Genomic DNA, 11,680 nt, shown 5'->3' with positions numbered 1-11,680 from the left:
TCAATCTGCATCTTTGAAGTACTGAGCTCAGAAAGCCAGAGAACCTGAGAGCCCGGTAGAATCAGCCAATGAAGGGGCTTTGGCAGGAAAAAGTGAGCCTGACATGGAAAAACTTGGATGTGACACCCACTCATCCTGGCTGACACTGTGAGCCACAGCCCTGGGTCAGGACGGAAGGACACTGGCAGGGGGCAGCGGCCTTAACCCAGCCTCCGTGGGCATTTCCACCAATAGAGGCGAGTTTAGTCCCTGTTAACTGACAAACTACTCGCAAAATAAGCATTTGGTAAGTTATCTCTGGTTTTGTAAGAGAACATGTATTTTTAGAGTCTTCCCGTTAACACATTTATATTGATAAGGTTATTTTTTTTAAATAATCAAAGTTCTTTGTGTACATATAACATTAAAAAGAAAAAAAATAATTTCAAATGCCTATTTCTAAAATCTAACCAGGCTTCGTTTTCATTGATAGATGGTTTCCTAAGCAAGAAATCCATTTGTATTTATTTTTAAAGATGAACAAAGGTTGAAGCCGGGAGCCTCTCAGGAGCTAAACTGCAGGACAGGAGGTCAAAGGTGAGCCTGGCCCTCTGTTAGACGCCCACCTGTCCGTCGGGGCAGCCCGGGCGCCAGGCCCACTGCTTCTCGGGAGGGTCCGTCCGTCCTGACGAAGCTGCAGGCCACACCGCTTCTTCACTAACCACTCTGTTTTCTCTATTAACATTGATTATCTTACAGGGAGGGGCTCACAGCATGGGGCCGGGCCCAGAATCAGTGTTTTTCTACTTATTTTTAAAGATGGACAAGAGAAACAGAGATAAGATTTTAAGTGAGCAAGGCTATGACTTTTGCAAACAACCTGAACCTTAAGCAAGCCTAAGTCACAAATGTCAGGGATTTCTGAGCAGGTGCTCTTTTAAACTCCATTACTGAGGGTCTCCCCTCTCCCGCCACCCACCACGCCCACCCCTCCACCGATGGGAGGGTCACCTTCAGGTCTGGGCGGAGCTACTCAAGGAGTGCAGAGCTGAGGAGAGTGCGGTCCAGAGAAGGGCTCTGCCTGCTTGTTTGGATTGCTGTAAATGGGGCAGATGACAGCATGTGCGCTGCTGACGGAAAAATCCAGAGCAACAGCGATGCCTGGGGAGTCAGCAGAACTCCGTGGGTTGACAGGGTGGGGGCCCTAGGGCACTGGTGGGGCGTTTGCTCAGGACCGAGACAGGGACAGGTCACAGGGTCATATTTTCTGCCTCTTCCTGGTTGAGGAAGCAAAAAGACTTGTCCCTGCAAAAAATCCTTGAGATGGTTGAAGAAGTGGTTGACAAGAGGTCAGGTAAATATGGTTGATGTGGCAAAACTTTGTTCAACTTTTGAGACATTGGTTGTGCGATGTGCAATCAGGCATTGCCGTGGAGAGGAACTGACCCTTTCTATTGACCAATGCCAGCTGCAGGCATGGCAGTTTTCAGAGCATCTTATTGATTTGCTGAGCATTCGTCTCAGATATAATGGTTCCCCTGGGATTCAGAAAACTGGAGTGGATCAGACCGGCAGCAGACCACCAAACAGTGACCATGATCTATTTTGGGGGGCAAGTTTGACTTTGGAAAGTGCACAGAAGACAGGCCACGTGTGGACCATCCACAGGTTGGGGAGAGAGTCCTCACCAAAACCCACCTGCTGATGCCTTGATCTTGGATGTCTGGCCTCCAGGTGGCCTGCTGTCTAAGCCTTGGGTCTGGGGGCTTTGTTAAGGGGGCCCTCCTGTCACTGCCTTCAGGGCAATGGACCGGATCCCCATTCAGTTTGGGTGACTGATCACCCCCAGCCTGTTGTTCAAACTAGTGTTCAGACGGTTTGGAGAGTGGGACTCCTCGGATCTCTGCCCCAGATAAGCCCACGTAGCCCTCTGGACCTGACGGCGTGAGGCACCCTGGACCTCCCTTCTCCAGCCGATGATGCAGGAAGAGCTGTGTCCCCACGGCCCCCTGGAGCTGGCACCAACAGCCCCACCCACCCGGCTTGGTGTGGACCAGGCCTGGATCTGCATCCTATCCTTCCATTCTATCCTGTGACTCTGGGTAATAGGACCTCTGTCTCTCTGCCTCGGGATCTGGGAGATGGAGGTGCCAGCCTCATTACGGGCCTCGGAGGATGCTGTCACATCCAGGGCCTAGACCACAGCAAGCCCCTGTTGGGATACAGCTCTATCTGGGGTGTCAACAGCACCAAACGTGGATCCTTAGGCACGGCAGATGGTTAGTTCTCTTCTTCCAAGTCCTCGTTCCCAGATGACAGCTGGTGCAGAGCAGATGGGTGGTTCTGCTTTAGCAGGTCCTCAGGGGACCAGGATCCTCATCGCCCTGACGCCCTTTGGCACGTGGGCCTCATCAGCACAGGGTCTGAATTCCAGCTCCTGGGGGAGGAGGCAGGGTGAACCGGAAGCAGAAGGCAAGTGTGTTTCCATGAAGCACAGGGACATCACACCCTTGCTCAGAACCCTGGAGGAAATCGGTCAGTGGCCCCACGAGGCCTCCCCGGGGGCTGTGATGGGGGTGGATGTGGTCACGTCTCTGCTAAGCCCCTGCAGAGGAGCAGAGGCTAAGGGTCCCTTCCCAATCATAAGGAGGGGTATCCTGGAGCAAGCTTTACCCAGCACCGCAACCTGTGGTTCTCATGTCTCTTTAACCAGGTGACTCACTAGGATGCATCCTGAAACAAACGCGTATTCTTCACAAACTCTTTTCCTTGGGGAGCGATTCAGACAGGCTCTCCCAGGGAGGCAGGGCTCTGGGTGATGGCCTGTTTCTTCTGTGATGTTACAAGTGTCTGCTCGACACAGCGGGGCTGGCCTGCTGCTCATCTGAGATAAGCACAAGCGGGAAAACTGCCGAAGGGAGGGATGAGACAAAGGAAGGGCCGGTACCTCAACTCCCGGAGACACTGTGGGTTCCAGGAGGTTGGTGGACTTCAGGGAAAACCCATCAGTATTGCTGGAATTTCACAAAAAATAATGTTAATTGCTAAGCAACTTCCAAACTTCTGTGTCATGATTCAGCTCTGAATTTCCAGCACCCATGATCGGAATTTGGTGGATTTCTCTCAAAGCTCGAGTGGTCACATATTCCTTACAGCAGCCAAAAGGGAGGCGACGCGCCCCCCACCGCGTTTCCCTGGGGGGCCTTGACAGTGTCAGTGAACCTGGGGGCCTCTAACTCCCTGACCCCCGGGTACCATCTACCAATTCCTGGGAAGCACAAGGCATGAAGAATCTCCAGCATGGCCCCTGGCTTTTGATCAGTGAAAGTCCCAGAGGAACATTGCTGGGTGTCTGTCCCCCACGAGGCTGCCCCAAGGATACTTCCAGACTGTCTTACAGAGGGTCAGCAGAACTATCGCGATGGGTCATTACCAGGCTTGCAATGTTACAAACCAACTTCATTGCTTAGCTTATGATTTCAACTGTCTACTGTCTGTGTTAGGGTTTATGTAGCTACGCATGGTTAAGTGATGGCTGCGTTTCTCCCCTTTCTTCTCGGAGGCTCAGAGAGGGTCCAGGGGAGCAGGGCTGTCTGAGCCCTGGCCCGGTGGGCGCCTGCCCTTGGCTCTCAGTCCCCTGGTCTCTGGCGGCAGCCACGTTGCTGCAACTCCTGGCAGGAGGAGGCTGAAACCCCCGTCTGCTGGCCCAGGTCCCAGGGCGGCAGGAAGTCTAGTGTTCTTTTTTATTTTCTTACCAGACAAAAATTCTTTGACTCCAGAATGATTTCCAGGAATTACAGTATGAGAACTTAGTATGTGAGCAATGCTTTTCTTTTTTAAAAATAAAAATAAAACCAAAGCAGAAGAAACCAGACGGAACGCACCACGCGTGGCCACGGCCACCTTGTAACAAAAAGCGATTGTTTCTGATCCTCTCCGAGGGACTTTCAGGGGAGGGGCTGCTCCTCAGGGGAGACCCGGGGCCAGGCGGTGCTGGGGGTATCCGGGGAGGCGGGGGGGCTGCGGTCTCTCCTGCTGCACCCTTCCCGGAGGTCCAAGCGTCCTCCAGAGGTGGAGGTGCTCCTGTCGCTCGGTAGTCAGGGAATGGCTCAGAAAGGCCCCGGGACTCGGGGCGGGGCTCCGGCAGGGCTGCATCAGGAGGCGGGGCCTCGGGACTCGGGGCGGGGCTCCGGCAGGGCTGCATCAGGAGGCGGGGCCTCGGGACTTGGGGCGGGGCTCCGGCAGGGCTGCACCAGGAGGCGCGGCCTCGGGACCCGGGGCGGGGCTCCGGCAGGGCTGTATCAGGAGGCGGGGCCTAGGGGTCTCCACAGGAGGAGGCCGAGGAGGAGGCGGGGCCCCGGGACTCGGGGCGGGGCTCCGGCGCTGCATTAGGAGGCGGGGCCTCGGGACTTGGGGCGGGGCTCCGGCAGGGCTGTATCAGGAGGCGGGGCCTCGGGACCCGGGGCGGGGCTCCGGCAGGGCTGCACCAGGAGGCGGGGCCTCGGGACCCGGGGCGGGGCTCCGGCAGGGCTGCACCAGGAGGCGAGGCCTCGGGACCCGGGGCGGGGCTCCGGCAGGGCTGCATCAGGAGGCGGGGCCTCGGGGTCTCCACAGGAGGAGGCTGAGGAGGAAGCGGGGCCTCGGGACCCGGGGCGGGGCTCCGGCAGGGCTGCATCAGGAGGCAGACAGGGCCTTGGCGTCTCCACAGGAGGAGGCTGAGGAGGCGCGGCCTTGGCGTCCACGAGGACTCCGGCACTGCCCTGTGTGCGTCGGCAGTGGCCCCGAGTTGCGGCGGGCAGCCCCCTCTGTCCACTCGGGCGTCGTCCCTGGCCGGGTGGTTCCCTCATCGTCCCGCGCAGGCTGCAGCCAGGGTGTTGGCGGAGGCTGCGGTCCGGCCTGCTGGGACTGGAGGCCTGTCCTCCGCGGGCACGTGCTGGAGGTTGAAGGTCTCAGCCTCTCAGTTCCTCTCTTGGAACTGCCTCTCAGCCTGGCGGCCCCTCACCCAACAAGTTGTTCAAGAGCCAGACAAGTCTGCCATAACCTGACCTCAGGGGTGACCCCGTCTGTGCCCCGTCTGCTGGTCACACAGACCCACTGGGAATGAGCGGCGAAGTGCGAGAATGTCGGAGTCCGGCATCTTTGTGGGACCCTTGGAGACAGGCAGTCACCCTGGGCCGCCCTTTCCTGCTCGGTTGTTGAGCCAGGAGCCTCTGGGGCGCGATGTGAACGGGGAAGTGTGTGCTCTTATCTTTGCTATGAACCTGCTGTGGAGACAGAAGACGGAGCCGCAGGTGGTGGGTCGTTCCTGACAGCAGAGGTTATGATGCTGCTTCCCTAAGGAGCAGAACAATAAGCCCGGGGAGGGGCAGGTGGGGGGCTCCCTGCGCTTCCCCTGCAACCAAGACACCTAGGACTCCCAGGGCTTTGAATCATCTCTGGCTGCCTCTGTTGGCAGTCACTATGAATCAACTGCCAGGAGAAAATGAGCACTTCTCTGGAGTAAGGCAACACTCTCCAAAGCTTCCGTAATTTTTCACAAACTGTAATCAACATTCAAACAAAATTTACCAGGTATAGTAGAAAAAGAATTCAAATAGAAATGATTAAAAAAAAACATTCAGTATAAACAAACCCACTGTCAATTTAGGTAAGAAATTTATAAAACCAGAGACTTTAAATAAACATAATTAATGTGTATAGAAAGCCAGATGACATTTTTAAGAACTACATGAAAGACTAAAATCTGTAAACTGATATTATAGAATGAAAATATAATAACTAAAATCAAGAACTCAATAGATGAATATAATAGTGATGAGATAAGAGTTGAAGAGAGGATTGGTTTGCTGAAAGATAGGATTGAGAAAATATCAAGAAAGAGAGACATTTCCCAAAGTGGAAAGTATACCAAAAGAGCCCAGGAGAAATAGAGAAAAGTCTAAAACACATTAACTGGAGATCCAAGAGGGAAAGAGAGAGAAAATGTGGCAAAAAATATTTAAGCAGCCAGTAGCCACGTATTTTTCCAAACTGGTGAAATCCATCATTTCACAGATTTGATAAGAATTATGAATATCAGAGAGGAGAAATAGAAAGAAGTCACACCTAGTTACATTACTACAAAGATTTTGAAAACTAAGGACAAATGAAAAAAAGGGCTTGAAGGCTAAAAAACGCACCACCCTTAATGAGCAAGAATAAGACTCACACACACACACACACACACGATATCTTCTGGGAAACAGTGGAACACAATAATTAAAATTATCAAAGGAAAAACAGACAGTGAAGTATTCTTCAAAAGTAAAGGTAAAAATAGTATTTTTAAGACTAATACTAAGGGAATTTGCCAGCAGCAGACCTTCACTAAAGGATTATTTTAGGAAGTTCTGCAGGCAGAAGGCAAATGGCCCCACAGAAATGCAAGATGCTAAAAAGACCACATTGAAAAATAAACACAGGCTTCTATTTAGCAATAATAATGCAGTCCAGATCTATAGAACACCTACATCTAACATATTAACTCATATCTTTCCCACTAAGTTCGGTAATCATGTACTCTATTACTCTTTCTTTTCAATACTGAACTGTAAGTTCTAGTTAAAAAAGAAAAAAAAGGTATATAGACTGGAAAAAAATAATAATAAAACTCTCTTTTTTTTTCACATGTGACATGAGTTTCTATGTAGAAAATCCAAAAGAATAAAAAAAAATCTTGGGATTAATAAATTATTGTAGTGAGTCTGCAGGATACACGCCCATTGCTTTCACTTTTATACGTACCAGCAGTGAATAAGAAGTGAGGTGCTTAGGTATATGTCTAACGAATTATGTACAAGATTTATATAAGGAAAACTACAGAATTTAGTTGAATGAAATCAAAGAACTAAATAAATGCAGATGTAATCCATGTTCGTGGAAATAAAACTCAATATTGTCAACATATCAGTTTTTTCCAATTTGGTCTGTAGATGCAATGTAGTACCAATTAAAAGGACTTCAGAACACATAACTCCACATAACTCAGAAAGACAACAGGCTGTATCCACAAGACCCATGGAAACAAAGAATCACCTATGTGATTGGGGAGTATCTTGTTCTTTTGCTTAAAACATATCTTTCAGCTTCTTACGTTAATGGGCACGGCCAGGGCTGTGCCCCTAGGGATGGGGGTGGGACAGGAAGAACCTGACCTCCTTCTCTCTCCCTAGAAGAGGCCCATCTGCTCATTTGGAAATCTACTGCCTGAAGCACAGCTTCTAACTGAGCACCCCAGAGACCGGGGAGACTGTAGACACCTCACTCACCTTCTCCCTGTCCCTCTGTCCAAGTCACCAGAATCTCCCCAGGAGGAACTTGTCACATGTCTGTGTCCCAGTTGTGGCCAGAGGGATGAGTCTCCAGGTCCTCTGGCTCTGACGACCAATGGGGATTCTGTTAACAAGTCCCACAGGCCTTCGGGGAACAAAGCAGCAGTTTGCTGTGGGAGCAGCGGCTAGTCCTTCCACCCCACCCCCCACCAGCACAGCCATACCTGAAAGCCCAGCACAGAGCAACTGGGCACAAACACCCACCTCCTGGCTTCTCTCTGGAAGGGGCTTGGCTGTGTACTTTCCCAGCTAATGAGGACTGAGGGTCTGGCTCCCCAGTCAGCCTGTATCTACTGCTGACTGTGATCTTCCCTTTTGGGCACTGACAGATCAACTAGGGGGATTCCTAACTGGGGGTGCTGGTGGTAAAGAACCCCCGGCAAATGCAGGAGACGTAAGAGACCAGGGTTCAATCCCTGAGTCGGAAAGATCCCCCAGAGAAGGGCATGGCAACCCACTCCAGTGTTCTTTCCTGGAGAATCCCATGGACAGCGGAGCCTGGTGGGCTACAGTCTACAGGGTCACAAAGAGTCAGACAAGACTGAAGCGACTTAGCATGCACAGCAGGTCTCCTGGGACCCCTGAGAACAAATAAGGTGGCCCGGACCATCCCAGAAGTTTGAGAAGCAGCCAGGATGATCATCAAGGTTCATGTCCTACCTTAGTGAAGACTGGGAAAGGTGGCTGTTTTTATCTAATGTGCAGAGTGGAGATGAATGAAGAAGCAAAAGAGTGTGTTTCAAACAAAAGAACAAGATAACTTTCCAGAAAGAAACGTTGATAAAATAAAGATAAGTTAATACCTGACAGAGTTCAGAAGGAAGGTCGTAAAGATGCCCACTGAGGTCAGGAAAAGCTGAGAAAGTTTGGCCCGGCTGGACCGTGTTGACTCCAGCACCGTGGCCACCTTAGGGCCGGTGCCCACACACTTGTTTAGAAGCTGCTCTGCCTGGTCCTCCGGCAGGTTGCCCCTCGACTCTGCGTCTACCTCCTCACTCCTCCTGCTGGTGCTCACCCTTGGCTCTCTCTGTTCCCATGGCCTGAACTGCTGGACACATATGATCCTTGAGGGATGGGGCTGGGTTTGAGAGAAGTGGTGTTGGTGTCTTAGTTGCTCAGTCATGTCTGACTCTTTGTGACCCCATGAGCTGTAGCCTGCCAGGCTCCTTTGTACATGGAATTCCGCAGGCAAGAATACTAGACTGGAAGCCATTCCCTTCTCCAGGGGACCTTCCTGACCCAAGGATCAAACCGGGTCTCCTGTAGGCAGGTTTAGGTGGTAGGTGCTCTAAGACGTACGGCTGATTGCCTGGAGGTTGCTGAGAGAGAACAAGGCAAGGGTGTCACGTGGCCTCGCCCCGAGGCCTTGGAGCTGGGAGGATGCACTCAACCTGAAGGGTGTGCTGGGGGAGCAGAGGCTGTGTTTGCACAGAATGAAGGAAAAGCTGTGGTTCTGGGAAAGGACGCTGAGCAGAGCCGGTGGCATGCGCCGCAGGTGTGGAGATGGACCCGGGGACGTTTTGTGTAATGACCGTCGTCATTTCTGACGGTGATGGAAGCAGGGAGAGCTGTAGGCTATGCTGAAGATGTAAATTTGGAAGTTAAGATGACCCCCTCTTCTCTAAATCTGAACTTCCTCTCCTTTCTGGGTGGGATTCAGAGAGAAGCGTCTACTGAGCTGTACCATGTACTGTCCTGACACCCCGCCAGGAGCCCAGACCCTGCTGCAGCCACGTGGGCCGACGGTGGTCAAGGCAGGAAGTGAGGGAAGCCAGGCTGCTGCCGCCACGGAGAACAGTGCGTCTTTGTTAATTCATTTCGGAAGGAGGAAATTATTCTTTTGTGTCTTGATGAAACAGATGATCCATCCACTTTTGTGAGAATGAAATAAACAATTCTGAGGCCAGTTGCTTTAAAAAATCTCCTGTTTACATATAAGCTTCTGCCAAAGATGTTGAAGGAGTGAGCTGCTGCTGGTGGTTGGGTCTCTCCACTCCCGCGGCCACATTGCTTTCATTACAGGGTTTGCACTCACTTCCTGGGGTGAAGAATCCCAGGGATTTGTGCTTGGGCCTAACACAGAAGGCACGTGTTTCTTCTTTGGAGAAACTGCCTCCTGCCTCTGAAAGGGTTGGTACCTGTTGCCACCTCTCCAGGAAAGCTCCGTGCTGCGTGCAGAGTTCCTCCAGGAACCGGCGGTCAGTGGCTCAGGAACAAAGTGGAACGTCTGTCTTTACGGAGAAGAATCTGCAATTGAGATTTGGGTTTGGAAACCAGGTTGGGTTGCTTGTCTCAGTGATTCTGAAGTATTTCAGAGACCACAATCACCATAAAATACGAGCTTGGGATCTTTGTTCCTACGGATGTAGCTTAAGACTTATTTCTTTGTTCATGTTCCATGATTTTGCGTATCATTTTCAAATGGGATAAGCACGGTGTATATTTTAAAATTGCTGATTATTTACTTATGTGGCTTAGAAAGCTATCCAAGAGAGAGCTTATTCAGCATGACACGGCCTCAGCCAGGATTCCACAGTCTCAGCCACGTGCTGACTGTGCTTTGATTGTCTACCAACCATGCACCAATTCAGTTTTTAAATTAACACATATTTATGTTAACATATATTTACACATTACACATTGCTAGAGAAAGCCCAAATTATGCTTGATGGTTTTATTGTCTCTCTAAAGAACACAGCAGGACAAACAGCAGAAATATTTCCTAAATTAAAATGGAATTCTATAGAGAAGCTACTTCACCTCACAGACATTTAAGACTAACATCCTAGGACTGCTTAGACTTTATTTAAAAATTCACGCTTGTGTTCATAAATAGGTTTGTGGAGAGCTTTACAAAACTAGTATCTGTAGTTTTGTGGCTCTATAGTTTTGTAGATGGTGACATTTGAAAGCCTTGGAGTAAGAAAAAATACCTACTGGCACCTAGGTCAGGAAGAGTGGGCACGAAGCAGGCAGACGTGGTGAGCTGGCTGGTTAGTCGCACTCCTCTGCCTGCCTTCAGTGTGGGTTTGCAGATATGGATCACAAAGGACTCGTGAGCAGAAACAACACCTCCCTCACATCTGTCATGATTCACGCCCACACCCTCCTTCGGGGACAGCAGCTGCTCCCTTGGTCCACAGGAGAGGTTCCTCAAGGCCCCCGGGAAGCAGTGTGCTTGGCTGGAGAGGAATGGCTGGCGTTCCAGGCCAATGTCAGGAGAAGGCCTTTGTGTGTGATATTTGCCATATGTGATGATCTGTTCGGGATGATCTTTGGCTAGAAGATCCAAGCCATGGGAGTCTACCCCAGTTCCAGGCAACTGGTGCCTATTCTTCAAGGACTGACTTGCCTCCCCTCCTACTGAGCCCGGCCTAGCTGGTCAGGTCCTCCACTACCTGAGCCCTGTTTGCTCGGGGGTCAGGTCCTCCCCTGCCCGAGCCCCGTCAGCCCAGTTTGGGGCCCTTCTCTGCCCCCATGGCTGCTGTAACAGGTCTAGTCACGGTCTGCCGCGTCTTCTATTCTAATTCACTTCGGACACTGCCTTTTGCTCCTGTGCTCAGCGCTCTGCAAGGGCCTCACGCAGCAGCTACAAGTGCTCCAAGGGGGCGACTGTCTGTCTGAGGGACTGCCGCTGGCCCACAGTTATGCCGGCCTGAGCTTGTCCAGCACGCTTATCGCCTGGTAACCCAGGGCCAGTAGAGACAGAGTCAGACTTTGTCAAACGTCCTGAGCTGTTTGCCGACTGCTTCTGAGCAGCGAGTCCTTGTGCTGTGCTGCCCCCTCGGATCTGTGCTCAGCCTCTCGCCCACAACACCCCGTGACACTGCCCCTCACCTGCTCAGATGCCACTCAGGCCACAGAGGAAGCCGGGACCCTGTGAAAGGAGGCCCCCCTTGTTGGGGATGACTGGCAGGGTCACGACTCTTGATTCCGGCCAAACCCTTGAACGTAAACACTCCCGTTCCGGGGAGGGCATGGTGGGGTAGGGCAGTTCACCAGCCTGATTCCTGGGCCTGCAATCACGAATCACCCAGACGGCCACTGTGACCTGTCCAGGGGTCAGGGGTCAGGTGTTAGTCATCACTTCAGACCCACACAAACAAGAGAAAACAGCTGACAAGCTTGTGAGGTCATTTTTCTTGAGTAACCAGATTGCATCAGCACCAGCAGCATCTGAGATGTGGAAAATTCCAGAACACTTACGGCCGTCGCCTGGGAAGCAGAGCCACCGGCCGCGTTCCCTCTTATCCCAGCGCCCGGGGCATCTGCCTCCTGGAAGATGGACGTCGCGGGCCCGTGATGTTGGGTCAGTGTGTGGCGGGGTGGAG

At 51.7% G+C, this 11,680-nt stretch overlaps 1 long non-coding RNA gene across 1 annotated transcript; it reads right to left on the bottom strand.

Annotated features, from left to right (window-relative positions):
• Positions 1-530: 530 nt before the first annotated feature.
• On the bottom strand, positions 531-11,395 carry LOC145522055 (uncharacterized). The gene is made up of 4 exons (XR_014065878.1): positions 11,187-11,395; positions 8,153-9,596; positions 7,287-7,434; positions 531-2,993 (listed from the first exon to the last, which is right to left on the bottom strand). It is a non-coding gene; the product is annotated as an uncharacterized LOC145522055 (long non-coding RNA).
• Positions 11,396-11,680: the final 285 nt, after the last annotated feature.

The sequence above is a fragment of the Giraffa tippelskirchi genome, chromosome 9 (genome assembly GCF_054371585.1).
Source record: "Giraffa tippelskirchi isolate mGirTip1 chromosome 9, T2T-mGirTip1v1.2.pri, whole genome shotgun sequence".
NCBI classification, from domain to species: Eukaryota; Metazoa; Chordata; class Mammalia; order Artiodactyla; family Giraffidae; genus Giraffa; species Giraffa tippelskirchi.
Note: the sequence above shows the minus strand (reverse complement) of the source record. Positions and strands in the feature narration are given on the sequence as shown.